This window comes from Anas platyrhynchos, chromosome 18 (genome assembly GCF_047663525.1).
Source record: "Anas platyrhynchos isolate ZD024472 breed Pekin duck chromosome 18, IASCAAS_PekinDuck_T2T, whole genome shotgun sequence".
NCBI classification, from domain to species: domain Eukaryota; kingdom Metazoa; phylum Chordata; class Aves; order Anseriformes; family Anatidae; genus Anas; species Anas platyrhynchos.
Window position 1 is genome coordinate 5,686,669 of NC_092604.1, and position 25,686 is coordinate 5,712,354.

Sequence of the window (25,686 nt, forward strand, 5' to 3'; positions counted from 1 at the left end):
AGTTCTGCTTTGCTTTTGGGAAGAAAAGGATGAAAAAGTCCTGAGAAGCACAGGCCTTCCCACCTAATCTCATTATTTTATCAAAAGTGAAACAATACTCAAGTAAAAACTTTGACAGTCTTTTTACAGCAAGTCAGAACATCATCACATGCAAATAGTGTTCAGCTTTTTTTAGACACTTTATAAAAAGCAGTAATGTTAAAAATAAGCTACTCCTGGCTGAAGTTTGAACACCTATAGAAATGCTATTCTAGCAACAGGATAGTTAAGTTTAAGTGAGTACAGGGGAGACATGGTCCACCCTTAGAGAAGAGGTGGGATCAAAGAAGGAATAGATTTGCATTAACAAAGACCTCCAGCTAACAAATTACCTGTAGCTTTGCAGAGCACTTTTTAGTCTGAGTATAGGAATATTTCAGCTAAGCTCTAGCATAATTAAGCACTTATAATTCAATGGGAAGATTGGATTTGGCTTGTTCTTTTATCATATGTCTATTTCCACAGTATACCTGGATGAGACTTCTGCTACGGAATATCAGATTCCCTCCAAATGAGACATGACACACTAATCTGCAGTCTGTATGCTTTTCAGCAGATCCTTTGGCTGTCCTGTGGCTTTGAAAACATTGATAATGTAACGGTAGTTAAAGGATTAAGGACTGGAACTTGCAAAGAATTTTCTCTGGGCTGGAAGGAACCAGAAGATAAAATTAATGAGCAAAAGACCGTGGCAAACAAATAGCAATTTGCTGAGGATAGCGATGGTGATAGAGTCAGTGACACTCTGGGTAAGCAGTGACCTGTACGGCATCCCTCTTCCCTCTGCCTCTTCTCAGCTGCTAATCCCCCTGCTCAATTCAGATGCACATCCTTCCCTGGGTGATGGTGCAGAAGTAGCAGCTGCAAAGAGGCTCGCCCTGAACTCCCTGATAACTCTTCAAGTGCTTTCAAAATTCACTGCCAGGGAAGGTCAACTGCAGACAGATTGTGTCTCTTACTTTGGCTAAATGCTTTCATTTGCTCCTGAGTTTCTATTAGCAGTAAGAAAAGAAAAAGAAAAAAAAAAAAAGACACCACAACCCTTTTCTGCAAGTCCTCCTGGAATTCAAAGCACAGTTGCTACCCCCCGCTGTCCAGCTCATTCACTGACTTAGAGCAACCGTAAGGTTTCACAGATCTAAAAAGGCAAACACAAAACCTCACCGTAATAAAAAGGAAAGGAAAAAAAAAAGTATAACATTAATGATAAAGTGTGTAAAATGAATTTTTACTATTTTTTTTTAATGGTGAAAAAACACATAACAGCTTGACATGAAGGTTTTTGCCCAGTCCATGCACCTCATTGATTTCTATTCTTTTTTCATAAGGAAAACCTGATAAATACCTTGCTATGCTTTTTAATTCCATGTCTCCACTATGCAAGGGGACATGCCCCGGTCCTGTCAATCTGATCGTATCTCCTCCAGCATGACACAACACAGACTTTTCAGAAGTTTAGAGCAATTACCAAACACTCAACCTCCCAGTAGCCAGAGTGAATTAGGTAGGGAAAACACTGCAAAGGTGATGTAACACAGAGTTTTGAATAAGAAGGCTTAAGTCTTAAATGAAGCTAGGTGCAATGGCTTTCTCCCAGTCAGTTCTCTGTTTTAAGTCAATTTGAGGCTAACTGGGGAGTGCAGAGGCAGTGACGCAGAAACCTCAGTGCAGCCGGCAGCAAGCAGTTAAAGCAAGTGCCGGGTTTTTCCATGATGCTGGAGGATTTCACTCTCCCGCTGTCCAGAACCCACCCATTTACTTGGCAATAAGATACCAGCTGAATCTTCCTTTGTCTTTTGCTCCCCACAGCAGGCTCAGATGTTACAGGACTTCTAAAAGAAACTAGAGCCAGAGGGGGCAGGGAGGAAGGTGACAAAGGTTCAGAGCAAAGCAGGGTGCAGACGGCAAAGGAAAAGGGCCCGATTCTTTCCCAAGTCACACACAATAGCAAACGAAGAGGAGTTACCTGGGAGGTTTAAGAACTGCAAGTGGATTGCACCTGGTACACGGTGTGAGGATCTGGACACATTTATATTACCTGGCTAGTCAAGAGGGAATCCCAAATCTGATTTTCTACCCAGCCTGTCAGTCAGGTTTCTGACCATATTCCTGTAGATGTCCAGCTTTAACTTATCCACCCTTCATTCATTCATTGGATCAGATTAACATCATTGAGAAGTTTCTTACATTATCATTGCATCGGATCACACAGACAAACCAAAGGCAGGCATGCTCCAGTTCAAAAATCTTCCCTCCTAAGCTCCCTGACTACTCAGACTGAATAACGCCTTAGCCGTGAGAGTCACAACAGAAGGCTGTGTTATTGCAAACTTGGGTGGGAGAAGAGCTCCTGGGTTTTTTAATTCAGGAAGGAAGCAGACTTACCTTACAGACTCTGACAGAGATTAGATCCTGCTGCGAGCAGCCTCCATGAAATAAAGATGTTAAAGTCAGCTATCAGCTTCTGACTTTGTTGCCGTCCTGTCAAAACTCAGAGAAGTTGTGATGCCTAATTCTGTGTGAGTGTGTGTGTGTGTGTGTGTGTGTGTGTGTGAAAGAAACGTTTGACAGTAAGGCAAACTGGTCAGATCAGCCAGATTCTGCTGGGTTTATATAGCTGAGCTGCAAATCCTGATCCTTGGCTCATTCTGTTGTAATAGGATGCCTGAAGGCATTTTTTTCAGTTTTGCTTTAAAGGAACAGCCTCTCTCTTTGGCTTAGGTTCTGAAGAAACACACACGCACTCACATACACACACTGTCATACACAGACACACACACAAAAAAAGAATTTGCATGCAATTTATGGCTAAAGAAGGAAACCCCTGAACCATTAAAAAAAAAAAAAGTCAGCTCAGGGCAAATGACTCAGAAAGCAGAATATTTTCCTTACAGCATCAGCAAAGTACATTATCAGGAGTTTTAAACCCCTCATCCCCATTATTTCAACGTTGCGAAAGAGTAGCAAACTCAAATAAAACCAGGGGAATCACAAGCAGGCTTTCAGTTCCAGAAACTCCTACAGAACATGCTAGGACTAACGAGCAGTTAGTGCAAATCAACCCCACTTCAGTGGAATCAACTGAAAAATTCAGATTTACACAAGCTGACAATCTGGCACACACCAGCATTTTTATGCTTGTGATGTTTGCATCTCAGTGTACTGCCTCTGCTCTCTCAACAGCTGGAGGGAGAAAAGGGCAGAAATCAAGAGAAAAGTCTCACAAGCAGAGTCCTAGAAAGATTCTTTGTTAAAAAAAAATAAAGTAAAATAAAAAGAAAAGAAAAAAAGAGAGAGAGAAAGGGAGATAGAGATAAAAGCCCAGGGAAGAACATGGGAGGGCTTCCCTTTCTTCTCAGATCTGATAAAAAGACATTAAGTGGTTGTGTGTGTGTAAAGATAATGCAACCACTTGTTCGAGGCTCATGCTTTTCTGGTCACTGCATTCTCTCCGTGTCCCATCCCGGAGCTATCAGGAGCATACATGGTGCTCACCTGGGACCGCTGCAGGGGCCTTGCTGTCTCTGATTACCCCTGAACTTCACTCAGGCTCGTGGCAGAGTTAAGATCACAGTTAAAGGATTCTCATTAGCACTGACCTGCCTCTTACCTGCCATCACACCCAGCTCACTGCTGCTGTAATGCTGTTGTTTTGGTTTGGTTTTTGTTTGCTTCTTTTGAAGGTTGGAGGTGGTGGAAAGGGAAAGATTGGGTTTCATCCTTAACTTCCAGGTCTATCTTCTAGGATAAAGTATGAAATTCATATAATGACTCAGGTTGGAAGGGACTTTAAAGATCATCTAACTCCAACCCCCCTGGGTTCCTCTGCTGCTTCATGATTTCAGAAGCAAGATTTATCCAAATACTTCTGAAGACAACTTTACATAGCGATTTCAAGAGACTAGGGGCTTTCCAGTAAGAAACTACTCAGGAACAAGGATGCTCACAAGAATTAAAATGACCTGCCCAGGCCCTTCTGATCATTTTCCTTTTCTGAGTGCACCTTCTCCCAGCTGCCCGTTCTCTGGCTCCATGGACTCACATCATTTTTAGGATTTTTTCCTCTGCTGTTTCACAGGCACAGCACTACTAGTTTCAATTTCTGCTTTAATTTTTTGACATGCTGTGTTTGAGAGCAGTCATGCCCTAAGAGCAGAGAGGAGAGCCTATCAGACAGACTCAGAACCATTGACAACTCCCCAGTAAAGGCATTGGATCCTCTCTGTTGATTCTTAAAGGTAAAATTGTACTGGTCATCTTCCTCAATCCCAAAGGCAATGGGGTTACTGTACACCCCGATAAATCTTCACTTTTTGTATGCAGTTCTCTGAATATTGTCCAAATGATCCTGGTGCAGGCCTACATTAGCTCTCCCCCCATTACACAGTTCTATGAAATTCAGTTAAAACTTGCACTCAAGGACAAAATCTGGAGATATAACACAGATTTTCCAATAAAATCTGATGGAGACTGAGAAAAAGATGGTTCTCCATACAATAAGCCACTTGCTGTCTGTTACTTCAGTAGTCCTTTCACATAGATGTGAAAAAAACATATTATTCCTCTGTCCACATCCACAAGTTGAAACAAGACAGGAAGCTTGTGAGTAAACTACGGGAAGCAATATGCAGGGTTTGCTTTTGCAGTGTTTGCTAATAACAGCTTTTCTGCCAAGAGCTACTGAATCAAAATTTAAACTATTTTTTTCTCCTATCGTTCCCCACCCAGTTACCTGACTTCAAACAATATGCCTTATGAGTTTCAGGTAAGAGTTCAGGCCTGTTCTTGGTTTATCTTTTCCGGCTCACCCATCCTAAACCACACTCTGTGGCAAATACCGAGCGATACACTGAGTCAGGAGCAAATGGTAGCATGAAAGAGGGAAACATATTTTAATCAGAAAGACAGCTTTAGGTTGTGATCTTTAATGCATGGGACTAAAGCGGAATGATGTGCCCTGTGGTATCCTCTTTCATTAGATAACTGTCGATAGCAATTGATTTTTTTTTTTTTTTAATGAATTGAGAAGGGAGTAAGTAATTGAACGTTAATATTTGTACAAAGAGCTGGGTTTGTTGCTGTGTTGTTACACACAATTTCATGCTGCAGATGAAATTCAAACACGTAAGGACAATCAGAACAGACAAATCTAGGAATAGCTAGATGACAGCATGAAATCTAGGACAGCATGGAAGTATGAGAGAAAAACAGTGAATTTCACACTATATACTCATCCTCACCTTGGGACAAAATTGTTGCAACCCAAGTAATTAGACTTGGTTCAACTTTAATACCTGGATTGGTTTACTCCATCCCAGGAGTAATTTACTTTGTAGCAGCATATCTGACAGTGTGAAAGCTGCCCTGAAGGCAAAGAAGTGAGCACAGCAGGAATTAACATCCTGTTAGCACAGCCTGAGATGTGTATTGCCACGCACATGGTGCAGCCGAGTTCAATAGCATGCAGATGGGAACGCACTGAGCCACTGGAATAAAACTTATGAAATAAAAGGCCAGATCATCGTGCCTTGGGGCAGGGAAATAGGTTCTTGGTTCGAGCAATTTTAGGAGCCAGGAGAAGTGTTCAGTGCCTGTGGCTGGAAGGAAGTACATTTCTCACAGCAACCTGATGTTGGAGTAGGACAGAGCTCAAAAGCAGCATCCAAGAGCTCAGTGGAGATGGCCAGGGCTGATTCAGAACTGGCAGCCTGAGAAACAGAAACCAATCGGGTCACGGTGCAGCAAATCCCACTCAGCACAGTTTATTGTACTTAATGCTAAGATAGAAAAAATAAAACAAGTTTTAGAGACAGATTATAATATTACAGGATCTATCCTTAAGGTGATATCACCTTAAAAAAAAAAAAAAAAAAAAACTTTCTAGGCTCCTTTCCATGCACCAATTCTTATAGTACAAGTAATTTCCAGAGACATTTTGATCCTTTTTCACTGAATAGCCTTCCCTTGAATTTTCTGTCCCTCAAGCCAATATTCACTAGGTTTCACTGGTACAGAATAAAGTCCACACTGCTTTTGTCTCAACATCAGCACTGCCATGATTCCTTTGTGACCGTAGCCAAATACAGGTCATTCTAGTTCACACTGAGTGGCATTCTGGCAACCTCACTGTACCTTTGGCTCCTGGAGTACCATCTTACCTGCTGCTTTTCAGTTGATTTCCCATTAATTTGCAACAAACCATGGTCCCAGTCCATTCACTGCTTCTTACTTGACAATCATTTGCAAACAGACTTTGATTTCTACAAGTGCACTTACTGTTTAGAATCACTGTGCTAATATACAAGACAGTTTAAAGGAATCTAGATATCTAAAACACAGCTTTAAATATCTGCTATTTGCAGTAATTCATGTTGCCCCAATACTAATATTTTCCCATTCATGCAATTACTCCCAAATAGATTATGGGCTTTCAAAAGCATTACAAACTTCTGGCTATTTGTCCAGTGCTTATATTTAGGTGAGAACACAATTTCATATAGTCATTTACAGTCCATCCTTTCCCAATGTTATGAACACTGGCGTGACCATGTTCAACCATGTTGAAGATGACATTGCTCTGAGGCTAGATTGATTCTGATCATTGCAACCCATGTTGAAAACTGGAAAAAGGCGGCCACTGTTTTATTGTGAGAAAGTGCAGCAGCTTATTCCTAACCCAGGGAACATCTGACAGAAGCAGATGAACACAAATCTGAAGGTGCAAGTTTGCAACTAATGCTTAGATCAGCAGTACTGAGAGTTTCAGTGGAATCAACTGGATGTTTAAATACAGAATACAGTAACGTTTGGCCCCATAATGTCCAATAAAACCAATAAAATAGTAAATATTATGTCAGTCACTAAATTAAAAATAAAAAATATATACATGAAAATTTTGGATTTTTTGAGAGATGATTTCCAAAGAAGATAATGAAATTTCCTCTATTATTTGGATTTAATATTATTATTGTCAGGATGTTTCCCAAGGGTGGCATTCATTCCCTAAGTGAAGAAATAGGATGCAGCTGTCTGACAGCAGACCCACTGGGTTTGTGCACTGCTTGTATACAGGAAGCCAGTTGCAACTGATACCCATTTTGCCTTTCTTTAAACATTTTTTTTAAAGAGCTGATTATGTCTTGGCAGTATTTGTATGACCTGGAAAGAACACAAGCTGAATCGCAAATAAAAGGTAATTGAGAAAATGTTGGCGTTTAATAAAATTATTTCAAACTCTCTTATCACATCAGTGAAAAGAAACTGTGCCTGTTAAAGGATACACAAGAGTGGAGCCAGAAGACTAAGACAAGGTCTGCTGTGCTCTGAAAGATGATCTAATCATGTCTGTCATCCCTTTCCCTAATATATAAAATATATGTTCTTTGCAAGGTAGGCGGGAATACACTGATAACATATGCTAAACAACAGTTTGTTGTTAGTGGTATCCAAAACATTTACAAATAAAATCTAGATAGCGCTATGCAAAATTCACTCAAAAAAAAAAAAAAAAAGTCAAAGCTTCACTGCAAGAAATAACAAGTAAATTGAGAACAACCAGTGCATAAGTATTTTCCATCCCAACTGATGGTGTCAGCCTCTGTGACACGGAGTAGATTCTAATCTTCACAAATATCTTTGTCATTTATTGTATTTACAGTAGACTTTATTAGGAGTTTATAAAACAAAATATGTTTTTCGCTATGTAGCAAGGTAGGAAGAGAGACAAGAAGGAATATGCCAAAATTGTAGAGGACTGAGGGAGAAAATGAAGGTTATATGGGATGGCATAAAGCTTCTATCAACATGTTAACATTACTTGTAAGTGGTTACGCCACAGATGACAGAGGGAAAGTACTTGATCTGCTTGCCAGTAAAGGTTTTATATCATGCCATGCCAAATTGTATCTTCTAAGTGCTTGTGTTCATAAAAACATTTAAGCACATGCTTCTATCCATCACTAAAAAATTAAGTACACTTTACTATAATCGTGTATTCGAGCTTATTGATGTCAAAATTACAGCTAATGAAGTTAAACACACCCTTAAGTGACTTGCAGGAACAGTTCCTCCCACACTTAAGTAGCAACAACAGCAAAATAAAGTCTGTAGTGCTTACTCATTCCATATGAAGGATGTTCAAATGTAATGACAGCTGCTATCAGTCCTAAAGCGCTCAGATTCCTAATACTAATAAAGCCTGAAGAATTGACACATACACAGCACAAACAGATGTGAGAACACTTAAGTACCCTTTTGTTAGAAAATGGGATACAATTTCAGCCAACAGTCATCACAAGGACTTGGCCTGGGAGGAAGGTAGCTCACATTACCCCCAGGAATGGTCCCAGGGACTATGAGCACTTAGGTAGAGATGAGGATACTGAATGAGTGTGGTAGCTGAAAAATATAGCTCTCCATAGAGAGTGGAAGCAATGTTCCTTTGGTCTGTATCTTGGTATATCTAGTAGGGTTTGTTTAAGAAGAACCTGTCTTGATTTCGAGTAGGACCTTGATGGGGCTCATCAGAACTGCCTTCGTTATGCCACAATTACACCCAACCACACCACCTCCACACCACTGCAAAAAAAAGTCAATGTTCTGGAGCCCGTGATGCCCTCCTGGACTAAGTGGTGGCCCTGAAGGGCTCTACAGTAAGTGGTGCCTGAGAGAAACACTTCCCTGAGTGAGATGTGATTCACAGGGAACATATTCAGTCACTAAGAAACACACCAACTAGAAATGCTCACCTAGTACAAGCAAGAGGCAACTCCTTGCAGGAATGTATACCTGTGCCACAGACATCTCAGTTTGCTGCTAGTAAATGTAAAAATCTACTACTAGGAAAATAAAGGTTTAACAAAAAGTGACTTTAGTAGCTAAAGGCATCATTAGTTTCATGACTTCAAGACAAATATCTAATCCCAACTGCACGTTTCATCAAAAAATGTCAAAGCATTTGCACATTAAAAAATGAGATGGGAATTTAAAGGTCATATAGATTTTCCCTAGGGCACAGTGAGCTATACATAATCCAATACAGTTTAGTAAAACAAGTTTGGCAATGAGCGTAGCACTTTTTGAGGGAGAAGCTATACTAAAATTGAACATCACCAACATGAGAACAAGATCAAAGACTAGAAGTGGGACACTCCAATACCCAGCCAGAAGCCTGTGTGGCAAATTTAATGTTTTCAGCTATTCATACTGAAAAAGATAAAAAGATAAAAAACAAACAAACAAACAAAAAAACAGCCCTGTCATAATTGTTGTTGTAGGAGGAAGGCCTCTTTTCTGAGGAAAACAGGAGCAAAAAAATCTTTCCTAACTGAAAAAGGAAAATTACAACTCATTCTAGTCACTCATGCTTCAGGGAATGCTGTCAGTTAGTCTCAGAGCTGTACCTGGCCTGGTTAACTATTTAACAGGTAAACCATATGAATGAAAGCAAAAATAAATAAATACATAATGAAAGAGAAAGAAACTTTGTAAGGACTTGGATCCAACCTTTAAAGTAGAAAGCTGGTCATCACAGCTGATTCAATGCTTTAAGGGAAAGCGAATCTTTAATTCCCTTAATCCTTTAAGGGAAAGTGAAAGGAATCCTTAATTCCCTTATTCCGGGAAAGGGAAAAGAGAAAGGGAAAACTGTGGCTGGAACAGGAAATGTCCCAAGCCATCCCTCTTTGTGCTAGTCCTAGGCATTTATGCCTCTAGGCTTCAAAGGATACCCTGAAATTGTTTGAAAATAATAAATCATGGTCACAAATTAGCAAACAAGAATATTTAGATCCTCTGTCCCACTTTTGGGGATGAGCAGCAGATAAAGTCATTATAGAAAGTCAAGAATCTGACCGATGGAGAACCAATCATTTGCTTTGTAACTTGGCCTCTGCAGGCAGCTGAAGAGGTGAAAGGTTCACTGAAATAGTCGAGACTGAGCCAGACAACAGAGCTATTTGACCTGCACGGCTTTTGTACAGAGCAGCCAAGTCTTTTAGTGTGCAGGTTGGAACTGCTGGGCTCGCTTTCAAGGAAGAATCAACTCTGGATGTCAAACTACAGGTTCAAGGGCAATATCCTAGGGCAGAGGGAAAGCAGTCTGGTAGGTAAGAGACACATACCCTTGAAATATAATTCAGTCTTCCTCAAGTACTAAAAAAGTAGTTTTTGCAGCTATGTTTGCCTAATTATTGCTTCGCTTTTTGATAACGTAACAAAAAACAGGGTCAAGGAAAGGCAGACTTGGGAGAATCTGCATTTGCATCCCTTGCTCCCATCTTGCCAATTTTAGTGAAAAGTGCTAACTAATTAGCATCTCCCTTTCCTCTGTTGTTTGTTCTCAGAATAGCCCCTGGCCAGCTGGGATATCATACCCAAGCTGTCAAAGACCAGCAAGGACCAGCTGCACAAATAAGCCCAAGTCACTCGTAGGAGCCCTCAGGAATGTCCTGCCTGATCTAGATGTTCTTCTCCAGCTTGCACCCAGCCACGAAGAGGCAGGAGCATGGTCCTACCACCCTGGCACTGCCCGTTTTCCCTGACATGGGACACATTTCCCTTTCCATGGACACAGTGAAGAGATGGGAAAAGGGAACGATGCCAGATCCCAGCTGTGTAGTGTTGAGGGAGAAGACAAGCTCCTTCTGCTCTCCCTTCAGGTATCGCTCGCTGCTCTGCAGTGAGTCATTACGTGAGGTTGTTAGCAGTGAGGTCACATCATAAAAGCAGACCAAAGGAGCAGAGGGAGGCCTTTTTTCCTTGCCTTTCTCCCAGCATTTCCGGAAGGAGCCCATACACCTCTCCTCATATCCTGCACTGAGCTTCTTCTGGGACCAAAGGGAAACCTCAAAGCAGATGGGATTTAGCTTACTTACGTTTTCTATAGCTAACTCAGGTTTCATTAAAGACAGCTGTAATCCCAGACTTCTTCAAATGCGTTAGCTCAGCTCTTACGTAGCTTCTATATCTTTAGAAATCCGGGCTCAGCAATAATTTGAACCAAAAATGAAAGAGTGAATTTGTCAGAAACATTGACGTCCTGAATTGAACAACAAAAATTGCAAGTCTATAATTGAGCCCTGAACATCAGTCCTGTCTTGTTTCCCAAGTTTTCACATCTTTAACAGGGCAGCGAGGTCTCCCATAGGCTGAGACTGGAGCCCTTCACAAAACACAGCAATAAGCAGAATATATATGCTAGAGTAAGAAAGGTCATAACTTACTGCTCCTTATATCAAGTGCCTTTCCTTCATGCTTGAAAAGTCCGGGGCACCCTGTTCTCTCTCAGCTTGAGGCTCTATTAATGTCAATAGAAAAACAAATTCAATTTAAACTTTCTCCCTTCCTCATTATGGCCTTTCTTAGCTCAGATTTAAGATTATCACCCTTTCAGAGCTTACAAACCAGGCAAACCTACAACAGAATAATTCACATCATTCCATGTTGAAATAAAGTTGCTTGTGACCCATTTATATGACAGCACAACAATAGGAATCATGTGTGCTGCTTTTATTCTGTATACAGTTCTTTCATCCCCATGCTTTTGGAGTGAAAGTTGTATGACAGTATTGTGCAAATATTCCTCCAAAACTTCATTTACCAAATTGAAGTTAATTGAATACATAAGTTTAATTCACAAAAGAATGGATGTTTCTTTTACTGCGCTAACAATACCAATAATTTAATAATACCTATGTTTCAAAACAATCAAGACTGAACAGTAAAGTCTTGTTGCTGTGTGCAGGGTAAATTCAGTTCTTTGGTTACACCTTACAATTGGCAGATGCTGTCTATAACAAGGAATGCACAGATGCACACAACTAAGATGAATATCTAACCAAGAAGAATTCCTGCTGTAGATCTCTGTTTTTATCTGTTGTCTCCAGAACAGGTCTGATTTTGCTAGAGTGCAGTTAGTCTTCTCTCATCTAAAATAAGTTTAAGGGCAAACATTTGTATTATGAGAGCTTTTTCCTACTGTTACTTGTTTAAATCGCATTTATTCTGGCAAAGGCAGTGCCTCCCACAAGGCTGATTTCTAAAATTGATGCCTGGAGAACAGAGAGAGGATGCAGAACCTATGCAGCTATCAAATTCCAAATATTTTATTTCCCTTTAAAAGCTTTTTACAGACACCATTATGCAATGAGGATTACAAGTACTCATGTAACAGCCAGTGCTTTGGTATCCCAAAACGATCATGTCCAAGATTGCTCATTACAGTTAGGAAGTGATTCCATTTGGTAAAGCCAACAAGATACTCCATATGTCATGAATTCCAATCCATTATAGCTGAATTCTGCCCACGTCCTCCTGCTGTAGTTTTCCTACACCTCAACACGTTAACTGCCACAGAGAAAAGTTTTGTGTTTTTAACCTGTTGTTAAATGATTAAAAAAAAAAAACCTATTGTGGGAAACTTAGAATCCAATACATCAAGCGTCTTGGATTTCAACTTGGCATTTGGCCAGAGTGCAGAAGCACTTACGGACTTTACACATATTTCTCCGATAGTATCATGACTCCCCTTTTTCTTTTTTTCTTCCTTCTGTCTACGTTACCAGCGTCTGTTCCCAATTTGCTGTGTAATGAAGTGACACAGGGTTTAGGAACGTCCCTGGAACAAACTACCAACCCCCACCGTCTACTGCAATGGGGAGACTCGTGGCTCTGACTTCATGGCACCCGGGACTAACAAGCACAGAGCTACTGCAGCAGCCCTGGCAAGAATAAAAAAAGCAACCAGACTCCATATGTCCGCCCAGCACTGAGGGGGAAGTGAGTGAGGACAGATTTTCCATTCTATAGCCAGAGGCCCATCTTACGGGAAATTTTGGTCAGTAAAAGCAAAATGTTACTGGAATGCTGCCTTCCTTGAGCTTGCATGGATTTTTGTATTATTAAATTTGGAGAAACAGGTGTGAAAAATTCATCCCTTTCCCCATGGGGCTTGTTCAGATGTTGCAGATTGCGTGGACTCTGCGAGACACGAAAGGGCTTCTGTCTGGCAGCGTTACCTGCAGACGAATACCTGTTTCTAATTAGCCACGGGTGATCCCCCCCCTGCCCATCCCAAGGCAAGCCAGAAGGAAAGCATCTGGCAATAACAACAATCTTGTCTGCTGAAACAAGTCGCCAAATAACTTCCTTTGCATTCAGTATCCCATGAAGTAGCTGAAAAAAAAAAATAAAAAATGAGCTGGGACATCTCAGCGCTTTGTGAGCAGCCACAAGAAAAACAAACTGCCCTCTGCAGGCAGAGGATGCTCAGCCCCACTGAGAGACTGCCATGAAAAGACAGAGGCCCTGCTAAAACAGACTGCTCTGCCTTTAGGAAAGGCTTCATAGAGCCAGAAAGCATCTTCCCTGTTTGTGCCACCCCTCCATCCATGCTCCCAAATCTCAGGCACTCGAGACAGGGCTGCAAGGCAGCAGTGGTCTTGCTGCATTGGCTCTCCTGTGCTACCAATGGGAATTCAACATGACTCATTTCAATACTCACATCTTGGTGGTTTGATAGGCATTTCATAGAATCATAAAAGTTGGAAAAGACCTTCAAGATCATCTGGTTCAACCAGCCCCCTACTACCAATGTCACCCACTAAACCATGTCCCTAAGCACCACATCCTAACTTTATTTGTAACCTATCAAGAGCATCGGCTGCTATAAGTAAGCTTACATGCAATTCAGTGGAGGTGTCACAGTCCTACAGTACTCAGAAACATTAATTAAGAAGCTCATGAGAACTACTGGGGTATATCAAGTCATCAGGCAACCAGACAACAACAGCAAGAACAGTAGGGAGAAATGCCCTCCCTTTGTGTTCTGTGGGGCCTCTGTTACAAACTGCATATATTTAAAGATCCATTGCAATTCAGGAAGGAGAGTACAACAGATTTTACCCCTTTCAGTGACTGCTTCAGACATCAGAGAAAGTTTCAGAGATTCAGGAGGTCCTGGATTCAGGGGGAAAAAAAGGCCAAAGAAAACAGAAAGCAATTTACATCTCTAGACTAATTGACACTTGAGGAAGTTTTTAAGACAATCTTGGAAGTGACCCCTGGCACCAGTGCCTGTTCCAATACTGTGGTAAAGATGAATAAATTAACCCTCAGCAAAATAGGAAAATACATTTTTATTTTTTTTACCTCTACTGGCAGACAAAGCAAGCAACCCAGTAACAAGGGCAAAGAACATACAAAATGTTCTTAGTTTTCTCACTTAGCCCGTGTTCTTTCCAGAAGCTGATGGCAAAGGATACAGTTCTTGTAAGAGCTACATTGAAGGGAACAACAGACCACAGACACTTTTCAAGTTTTCTTTTCTAAAAGTGGATTAGGGATTTAAGATTTTTCTTTTGCATCTAAAAAAAATCAGCCTTGTGCATGAAAGACTCAGATGGTTATACGATTTGTTTGTAAAGCCCTGAGAGGCCCCATGCACAGCATTTCCTAGGGCCAAATCCAGCCCCCCAGGCTGTGCCCACTTCAGAGCCTGGTATGCAGCAGGAGCTGCACCGCACTGTGCTCTCTCCCCCCATCACCAGCACAGACCTGTCCTGGCCTGTGGCACAGCATGGTGGTGGTTCAGACCAGATATTTATTTTGCATAAAGACGTGCTCTTCCCTTTTCCTTTTTGTTTCTAGCCCTTATACATACATTCTGCTTAAGTGTAATGCATGCACTTAAGAGAGAAGGTATGAGATGTGCTCTGAAGAGGATATTTGTCTTCTAAAAGCAGTGTTTCAAAAACAACTAGACATTAATACGATGTTCTTTCAAGTATGAATGGATTCTGGACTATCTGAGAGTTGGCACTTCTTTCAGAAGAGCACTGTAAGTGCAGTGTTCGTTCCATAATTAGCCGTTTCAGAGAGAAGTTACCAGACTGCCTGGACTGCTGTTTCAACCTGATAGTTCTCATTTTCCTACAAAGTTTGATGGAGTTGTTCATGTAGCTTACCTTTTTTTTTCTTCTTCTTCTTTTTTTTTTTTTTTCTTTTTTTCTTATCACATTAGAGAATCTGATGAAAGGCAAATCTACTTCAGAGAGAGCTGACATATTCACCACAATAGCATGGAAATGCCTGACCTACTGTTACGATGCCTACTGTGGATTTAATATGGGATACGAATGTGAGAGCCTACAAAAACCTCAGGGTGTTTTAACTTAAGGAAGGAAGAGAGTGAGAGGAAGGAGAGCACTCAAGAGCAAGTTCTGATCCTAAAGAGCTGTAAATCCAAAATAGCTTCCTAGAAACAAATGACATTACTCCAAATCTTGGTTGGTATAAGTAAACTTGCCTCCTAAATGACAGGTCAAGAGTTCGGTGTTCTAGGATGGAGGAGAGGAAGCAGTTAATGTTTCACCGCACTGTAAAAAGCCAACTGTGTCAATAGATTATATTCCACTGCAGGAAGACAGCTTCTAAATGTGGTTGAATTTGACATCATCAGAATTGCATAGGTGCAGCCTCCTATATAGTATCAGGAAACACAAGCTGAGACATACTATGCCAATGGAATATTTTTTTTCCTGAGAACATGAATAATGCGATCACTGAAAGTGTGGCTCAGGGAGCCTCACGACTCAGGGACTGCAAATCTCAAATTCCTTCACAGATTAATAGGTCTACTTGGAGAAAATGTCAGCAGTCCGGACACTTCTACAAAGCTCTCTCCAAATGCCCTCACAAAAATTCAGCTTGGAAACCAGGCAGAGCACAGTGTGACACCAAGCCTTCCGCAGAACTCTGGGACTCACTGGGCATAATCTGAATGGTTTCTTCTCCTTCCTAAATGTAAGCAGCACAGGGGAGCTTATAAAAAATATTATAACGTATTTAATATTCCAAAAAGTTAATCAATGAAAGTTTCTGATCACAGACGCAACCTAAGGTCAATTATAAAGTATTGGGAAAAGATAAGTTTCCATTCTCCAGGAAACTGGTTAAAAAGAACACAAAATGATACCACATATGCCATGCAAGTCTGCGATCACGGACACTGACTACTAAGTTAAAAACACACTTGACTCTTTGTGTGACTTTCCAGGCCTGGATAATCAGGTGTCACACTATGCCATAACCAGCCATCTCTCTGAGCAGACCGTGATGGGCAGTGGCCGGAACATCAGTTACAGACACCCTCTTTGCTACGAGCAAAGGCCAGTACTCAAAATAATAATAATAAATAAATAAAAGAAAAGAAGGATGAAAGAGGGAAGGTGGCCCTGGAAATCAACCCAAATCATGGTTCTCTCATCCTCAGGACACACGGTACACTGAGAACCAATATGTTGAGAACAGGCCTTTCCAGCATGTGCAGCAGACACTAGACTGCTGCCAAAATCTTTCCACAGAGAAACATCCTACCTTGGTCAGTTTACGCTGCTTGATGTTTAAAATCCTTTCATTCCTCACACCGTCAGTGACAGGTAGAGGAGCAGGCCCTCGGTACCTTCTGTTCTGCCAGCTGGGCACCATGAAGCCACATGTCGCTGTATTCAGCCTGAATTTGGGAAGCCTCAAACAGCTTGGAAAGATGTTTCGTCCTGCTTCATAAACTATCCTTGTATCACATACAGCTCTTACAGACAGCTGCAACCTCTTGAGTATCTCCTTTAAAAAGCATGCAACAGCTTATTTCATGCATATTTTCAACACAGATGAACTGTGGTTTGTTGCAAAGGGGTTGGGTTTGTTCCCTCCCTTCCCCCACACTGTTCCAAGAGCAATTTCCAGTGTTTCCTTGGTAATTATGCTTTACCCTCAGTCACTGCATCTGCACTCTAAAGGCAGCTCTGCATATGCCCTCACATGAGATCCCTCTTATCTCCAAACATCAATTGTTTGCTTCCTGAACCAAGTGCTCACAGCAAAAAAAAAAAAAGAAAAAAAAAATCAGTCCACTGAGTATGAGTTCAGAGTCATAGAAACTGAACCCTCTCATCTTCAAAGATTATTTTAAATGACTTTAAGGGGGAAATAATAATAATAATAATAATAATAATAATAATAATAATAATAATAATAATAATAATAATAATAATAATAATAATAATAATAATATGCAGGATAGAAATAAACAATGAAAATTTTATAAATGTATATATGTTTCTATTAACTATAGTTTAAAAATTACGACAGCAGCTTATATAGATTTATGCCAACTAATTCCAAACTATGGAGCAAATGAAGCAATATTCACCCCTTCATACCATTTATGTCATGCCCAGGTCCCACACTATCCATTCTTATTAGCCACTAGCCTTCAGTTAATGTATAGATACCATTCCTCTCATCTATGAACCACTACTGTGAAATGTCTATAAAATATTAACTAAGTTCATAGAATCATAAAATCAGCATGTGTTCATGAAAGGCAAGTCCTGCCTGACCAACCTCATCTCCTTCTATGACCAGGTGACCCACCTGGTGGATAAGGGAAAGCCTGTTGATGTAGTCTACCTAGCTTTCGGCAAGGCTTTTGACACAGTCTCCCACAGTATTCTCCTGGAGAAGCTGGCAGCACATGGCTTGGACAAGCACACTCTTTGCTGGGTTAAAATCTGCCTGGATGGCCGGGCCCAGAGAGTGCTGGTGAACGGAGTGAAATCCAGCTGGTGACCGGTCACCAGTGGTGTTCCCCAGGGGTCGGTGCTGGGGCCCATCCTTTTTAATATCTTTATTGATGACTTGGATGAGGGAATTGAGTATATCTTCAGTAAGTTTGCAGGTGACACCAAGTTGGGGGGAAGTGTTGATCTGCCAGGGGGTAGGGAGGCCCTGCAGAGGGACCTGGACAGGATGGGTCAATGGGCAGAGGCCAATGGGATGAAGTTGAACATGGCTAAGTGCTGGATCCTGCACTTTGGCCACAACAACCCCATGCAGCACTACAGGTTTGGGGCAGAGTGGCTGGAAAGCTGTGCAGAAGGAAAAGGACCTGGGGGTGCTGATCGATGCTCTCCTGAACACCAGCCAGCAGTGTATCCAGGTGGGCAAGAAGGCCGACAACATCCTGGCTTGTATCAGGAATAGCATAGCCAGCAGGAGCAGGGAGGTGATCACCCCCCTGTACTATGCTCTAGTGAGGCCACACCTCGAGTGCTGGGTTCAGTTCTGGGCCCCTCACTACAAGGACACTGAGGCCCTAGTGTGTGTCCAGAGCAGGGCTACGAAGCTGGTGAAGGGCCTGGGACACAAGTCCTGTGAGGAGCGGCTGAGGGAACTGGGGATGTTTGGTCTGGAGAAGAGGAGGCTCAGAGCAGATGTTATTGCTCCCTTCAACTACCTGAAAGGAAGGGGTGGGTAGCTGGGAGCCGGCCTTGTCTCACAGGTAACCAGTGATAGGACTAGAGGGATTGGCCTCAAGTTGTGCCAGGGCAGGTTTAGGTTGGAAACTGGGAGACATTTCTTTTCAGGAAGAGAAGTCAAACATTGGGATGGGTTGCCCAGGGAAGTGGTGGAGTCACCATCCCTGGGGGTGTACAAGGACCTGGTGCTTAGGGGCATGAATCAGTGGGTGACATTGGTGGTAGGGTGATGGCTGGACCAGATGATCTTGAAGGTCTTTTCCAACCTTAATGATTCTATGATTCAATGAAAGTGTAGGAAATAAAGTTTCTGTCCAAACTGTTTGGTAACAGGTTCCCTCTCAACACAGCCCTCTTTGAGCCCCACTGCAGTCCTACTGCCAGAAAGAGGGTGTTCATATGCACGTAGAGTTGAGCCAAGATTAAACTACCACCATACCTCTGGCCTGCAGTACATGTACACCACGTAGGCGGTTGGCTCTTTCAAATACAAAGAGAAAATAAAAGATAAAGACAATCGCAGAATACCAGAAACTCCTAGAAAATTAAGTATTTTCTGGAGTGACTTTTGGCCTGTTATTTTCCCTTGTGCCAGGGATTTGAATCGGATATTACAGTGTTGTGTGGCTTCCTTCCTCGTGCATGCAGAACCGCTCTGCACTGACTTTGCAGCTTCGTCTGCATTTCTGTAGCAAGACAGAGAGGGAGTTTCTAATTTCCATGATCATTTTTGACTGGCTGTAGTGCTCTCCCTCAAATTACTAAGCACTTTCAAGTACACAAAAGAAAGGAATGTGATGGCTGAATTGTGGACTGCTACTACATATAAATATGTATTTTTAAAAGCTGTGCACAAATTTGAAAAACTCATACCCCTATATCAGTTAAGAGAATAATCTAATTAACAGAGTAACATTGATTTACAAAGAACCTTTTCATTTTTTTTCTAGAGCAAATACTAGAAAAAAACATTTTGACAGTTGCAGAATTCTTCTGAGATCTTTAACATCAGCTTCTTTATAAAGACTTCCAGGTTAGCCCTTGAACAACTGTGATCTTTGACCTTGAAGCTATACGATCTCTCTCGAAAGGCAACTGTTCATGCAAACTGATGTACTCTAGGGCTGCAACTGCACAGCAAAACACAGGTGTGACCTGCTGAGCAGCACAGACAATGGCTGTGGTAAGGAGGAGTTGAGGTTAGCTCTAAGAGCCTACTGGAAACTGTAGATACACAATGTGGTATCTCAGCAGCACTAAAATTTGTCAAGTATTTTAATAGTACTCAGCGCTCATGCAACCCAGTTTGAAGCTTACTTGAAAGTTATGCCCATTTCGAGAATATTTAGGTTTCGCTTTGCTACATAGGCATATACTGGCAATGTATGAGGATGGAAAGGACAGGTGGGGTCTGAACAAGTTCAATGCAGGCTCCTTTCACAGCAGCTGGAAGAGACACAAAGCCATAGCATAAATGAAATCCATAAGCTCTCTAGCTACAGAGTCTTCACAAACTTGTAACACAGGACAACAGAAATAGCACAATCATTTTAAGCACCTAACACTATCCCTTTAATGATATAACTCGCTGAAGTTGAAAATGTACTCAGTAAACATGGCTTTGGCTCCAGTTCACACTGTCTGCCAACATGTACTACAAACAACTTTCCAGTAGACAATCTTGAACAATCTTCAATTCAGGCTTCCCTTGTAGCATCAAGAGGGGATATAAGAACCCTTTTAATTGTTCTTACACCTTGTGAACTCCAAAGTAGGAAAAATCCCAGAGGCTTATTGCTCAATGTTGTCGAGTTAAGCTGGAGCAACCAAAATGATGTCATCAAAGGCACCAACTCTGTTTCTTGGAGATATTTGGATGAAAAGGCTGTGTGGGGGACTTATTTCATTTAGTAAGAATCCCAGCTATAAACAGATTAGCAAATTATTGTGACAGACAGTAAGCCTTTCGTGAGAATGTTTACCACTGAATTCCACAGGCCAGGATCTGTCCAACTCCATCATCTTAAAACATAACCAAGGAGTACAGACTTCCAGGAATCACATGCTTCTAAGGAAGGTGCTGCAAGGCAGACTGGAAGCTAGAAGGAGACTGGGGAAAAGGTGGCTGGGGGAGTCATTCTTTCCCAAATGTCACTCCAGGGATCAAGGCTGGAAGTCAGAGGACAGCAAGCCAAAGAGCTAAACACATCTGGTTTTGTGGAGGTGTTAGCCAGAAGAGTCTGACAGATGTATCTGTGCCTATGAAACAGGTCCCTAAGGCATCAGGCTAGTACTGCGAGTGAAGAAAGATGTTTGGTTTGAGCTTTATCTACTTTTGATTACTGTAGCACTTCTTTCTTCAGTAAGATAATTAGTGTATTACAGAATCCATTCTGGAAAAAGATAGGGCTAAGTTTGAAAGTTGAACCTGAAAAAAATGAATGGTGCTTTAGTGCAGTTCTTCCCCTTTCCAAAAAGTTTTCTACATGCAACTCATACTGCATTTTGTATAGTTACAGAAAATGAAACAAAGGCCAAATAATACAGATAATCTCACATACAGAGTCTGTGACATAGCCATAAGCCAGATCTCACTGCACCCAAGAGGATGCTTCAGACACACCGAATCCTTCATCACTTCGCCAGTCTGCAAAAAGAATGAGTAGTTTCTGGGCAAGGCAGAGCTAGAAGGTTTTTCTTTGGAATGGACATATCTGGGAAAAAATGTTTTAGCTTTCTAAACAGGAAATAAACCAGCAAATAATAATAACAACGACAACAAATGTTGCCTGTCCCAACAGTTAAGTTAAAGGATTCTTTTCCTAATGGTTCACAGTAACTGTCAGACCCTGACCTTGCAGACACACAATCAGCTGGCTACTACCCTCTGGGCAGCCACATCATGAAATCTAGCTCATTAGTGTCATGCTGACTCACCAGGACCCCAAGTACAAGGAATAATGAAGCTTAGGGGTTAGAAGAGCCATCAGGCAACAAAAAACATCCCTGATTCCAAGCTTCTGCCTTCAACAAACCAAAGAACTTCTTCTAAACATTAAGGTTAATATCAATACAGGAATAATTCCTATCTCGAAACAGGCATCGCTAACTCTGCACAGCTATTTACCTACCTGTCTGGAGCTTCAGAAGGATATCCAAGATCTGGGGAGGAACAGATCCTTATATAAATTTCATGGGCTCCAGGTCTGGCCTCATGAGCCTTAGCCATGTTTGCCCTTTACATTGTGTAATATTAATGCTGAGTAACAACACATTCCCTACCAATGATGGCTATGTTCATAAATATTTACAGCAACTGACTGAATGAAACTGTACTTTGTTCCATCCACACTTCAGTGTGTCAGGGCGCCTAAACTGTTACACTGCCAAATAGAGAGATCTTCATGAAATTTAAAGCAAGAGAGTTCAACTTTGCACAGAGTTCAGCCAATTTCCATCAGCTGCAGATCTGGTTTTGTATATAGTTTACTTTTAGGCCCTCATAATGCCATCTGTTTCCTCACTATAGCGTTAGATATCCAGACTACCTGTTTTGTCAGCTCTGGTGGTTATGGTTCCCCATGTTTGCTCTGAGAAGTCCCTCCTGAGCTCTGAAAGCTTCACACACACACAGCTTTATGCACCCTCCCACTGCTCCTCCAAGACCTTAACTTCACTGAACTGCCAGTGTCTTATCAAGGACTGATATCGATTCTCGAGTCTCATACACAGGGACAGGGTAGGCTATTTGGTCCATCCTTTCCCGGTCTAGCACACATACAATTCTCCCCCAGTTAGGAATAGTTATGAGTTTCAGCTGTCTGACAGCTCTTTTCCCATTATGCTTGTGTGAATTGAGTAGATCAGTGCTTTCTCTAAACACATAGTTCAGGTACAGAGCACCCCAAGCACTGGATTCGGCTTTTTGGCTGAGGGCTCTTTTTTGCCCCCTGAGTTTATTCACAGACTGAAATAAACATTGGGGTGAGATGAAGGCTCTAACTCCACTCTAATTTCATCTGTCATAGCAAAAACATTCCTTAGGGCCACTGCAGCAGCAGCATGTGGCCTCCCCCTTCTTGATTTTGTCCCACGTTTCTAATTACTGGTAAGAATGTACTGTGTCTCTTTTTGTTTGTTTGTTTGTTTTTTTTTTTTTTTTTTTTTTTTTTTAAATACAACTAGTAGGTATGAATAGAGTTCTGTCATTTCAACAGCTCTAGAGTCCATTCATTATTTCTAGCTGCTGTTTCTTTGCTTTCCTGCATATTGGACACTGTTAAATGCCCAGAGGAGCTGTGGGTGCCCCATCCCTGGCAGTGTCCAAGGCCAGGCTGGATGGGATTTGGGCAGCCTGGGCTGGAGGGTTGTCCCTGACCATGTCAGGGGCTGGAACAAGGCTTTAAGGTCCCCTCCATTTCTAAGAAATTGTCTTTTAATGAAGGTATTGGCTTGCTGCACTTAACTTCATCGATCCTAAATATAAATAAAATTTCAGCTCATTGGATTCCAGTTTGAAATGTGAATCTTAGATCTGGAAAAGACCAAGAAGAGACCAGTGCTGGAATTCACTGAACCAAGTGTCATTTGCTGCTTGTTTGCAGAGATGAAAGCCTCACTCCAATATCTGGCATTCATTTTTTTTGAATATATGTACTCCCAGCCTTCCTTCCTGTGTTAGTATGTCATTCAGATAACAGTAACTCCTTGTTATTCCCTGTAGTGATAATACAGTTGCCTAGGAGTTAGATGAAAGGTCCTTCAGAGGAAAGTATGCTGTATCTTCAGTATACAATAGGTTCTATACCTTTTGGTTCTGCTTTTGGTTTCTTTGTTGCTTTTCCTTGTTAACTCAAAAGGAAAATCATTTAAAAGGTACTAACCATGATCAGAGCTCAGAAGCATGAAGATAGTCTGGCAGTAAATGCCCTGATTAACCCCAAGATACAGATAAATCATTTAATGTTCTTTGTGCCTGAGTTTCCTCATCAGAAATCCAGTGATACTTTTAAGCCCTTTATTTCCTTTTCAGGGCAGGAACTGCCTTCATTTCTGGGCCCTCTGCACATAAAATAACAGCTTAAAGCAGGGCCTCTAGTAAGATAAAATCAGAATAAAAGCAACACAACCGAAGACAAAATTTGACCAAGAACATTCATGACACTATCCCCTTCTTGGTTATTATGTTTAAAGGCTCGAATCAGAATGAAATTCAGTGCAAAGCATCAACTACATAAAAGCAAAGTTCCACAAGCCTGGAGTTTAGAGAGATATTCACCTATGATATTAAAGGCAGGATACCACTAACTGAACACACAGCTCAAGTATATCCCAGCAAATGGTATTTATGAATAGCTCCTCAATGTCCAGCTGCTGTGAGAAGTATTTATGAAGCATGCTGAGGTGGATTAAAAAGGAGAGGAGGATGGAGCTAACTGAATGGCCTATCACAGTATCTCCATCGCTTTCCTATCCCTATTTGGAGGGAATGGGAGCTTTCCACATCTCTGCACGCTGAAAAGGCTGTAGGTCTGAAATTTACGTCAGCAATTTGCACTCTCGCTCACTGCACTGCCAGATACAAGCTCTGCCTGGTGGGATCCAAATTGTTGTAGGACCTGCTGAGTTTGTTATTTGCACTGCAGTGTTTAAAACCGCTGCAAAGAAACCCAGGGGATACTAAGCAGAGCGACTCCTTTCCTGTCAAAACGTGTAAACATGCACAAATACGGGGTCTGTATGGAGAATATCAAAGTCAGGTAACACTCAGCCCAGCGCAACACCCCATGGCTGTGGGGGGACCGGAGTGTGAAAGAGTTCTTGTTTTACATAGCTGCTGTGAAACGTCACGCAGCCTGGGGTTAGAGCATGTGCTGGCTGCGTTTCCATACCCTGAACCTAAGTCCTCCTTCTGGCTGTCTGGAGCCGGATCGTTTCAACCTTTTGTTTGCTTTAGAGTGCCCTTCTGTCTTGCTTTTCTTGAAACAACACACACACTGCATGCCAGATGCCGCTAATCTAGCGCTGCTGACTTTATGCATATTCTGGCATTATGCAGAATGAGAGAATCACTAATGCCACAGTTTGATATAGGGCACAGCAGAGACAAATGATGCGGACGTGCAATTCTCTCACACTGTGTGAGTATCCGCACAGAAACGTCTACTGCTGTCTGGGACACACTCTCCAGCCTCCAAACACACCAGCAGACTTGCTCTTTTCAGGTCTTACAGCCCTACTGTGATTTGCACAGAGACGTAGAAATTGTGGCACAGATCTTAATCTTCAAGAGAATAAGATTGACATCTTAATTCTTTATAAATTGCTTATATGACGAAGGCCTACAAGACAAGACTGGTCTTGGATTTATACACTGAAAGGATATGACTTCCTATAGCCTGAGTATGTTGGGCTAGTGTTATATAGTCTGAGTATGCTTGTGTTCCAGGCCAGATCTCTATCTCATACAGCACAGCTGATTTGGAAGAAGTCATGCTGAGTAACAAGTTGGCCTTCTCTCATTAGTTTGTCATTTTCATTTGCCTTTGCTATTTCAGGAGACCTGCCTGGAGTTTCCCATGCCAGATACAATCTCCAGGCTGTCCTTTCTCTGTGATGACACAATAATCTTTAATTGCAAGCCCTTGAGAAAAATTTGTAAGGATTTCATGCACCATTCTTCAGCAGCTTTCCCCTTCTCCAGCTCAAGTTGAAAACAGTTGGCTCAGAGATGCAGCTGCAAAAATCTGCTAGCACAGTATGCAGTTTTGTTGTTAGAACAGAAAACCTGAAGCCACACACCACATCTTTCCTCCAGATGGGGAATTGCTTCTCTACAAAGCCATAAAAGTGTTGATTAGCCGCTACTTTCTAAGAGAAAGGAGAAACTGCTTTCCTTTAATCTTCTCTAGAACCAAGCTACTTGCTATTTTTTTTTCCCCTTTCCACAGTGATGCAGGGATGCTGCATCCAGCAGGTATATCTGGCAATCTGTACAGTTATTAATACTCTGCATACGTCCAGCCTGTTCTGACAGAAGGCTCAGGCTCCCTGTAAGTCCCAGGGGTCCTCTGTGGTCAGAGTAATCATTTGGACAACTTTTTTGCAACGCCTCTTTAGAAGTGGATCTCCTCCCATTTCATCCCAGCAACAGTAATTAAATAAACATGTATTTCCTTTACCACTTACCTTTCCAAGAGTGAAGACAGCTTTCATCAGGGCACGGAACTGAAGGCCCTTCTTGCACCTATTGTGCATCTTATACTGGAGAACCTAGACAAAGAAAACAAACTCACTGAGCTACAACTAATGATCTGTAATTGTGCACGTA

The 25,686-nt window shown here is 41.7% G+C and overlaps 1 protein-coding gene across 11 annotated transcripts in view; it reads right to left on the reverse strand.

The window, feature by feature from the left end:
• Window positions 1–25,686, reverse strand: part of TNC (tenascin C) — a 105,652-nt gene that overhangs the window by 71,227 nt on the left and 8,739 nt on the right. For 4 of the 11 annotated variants that reach the window (XM_072025324.1, XM_072025323.1, XM_072025322.1 and 1 more), the window contains exon 1: window positions 2,425–2,667. The gene's annotated coding sequence lies outside the window, so the exon portion shown is untranslated. Of the gene's footprint in view, window positions 1–2,424; window positions 2,679–16,413; window positions 16,591–21,487; window positions 21,509–25,544; window positions 25,629–25,686 lie in introns of those variants that run through there. The other 7 variants (XM_072025319.1, XM_072025325.1, XM_072025318.1 and 4 more) reach the window with 6 other exon arrangements.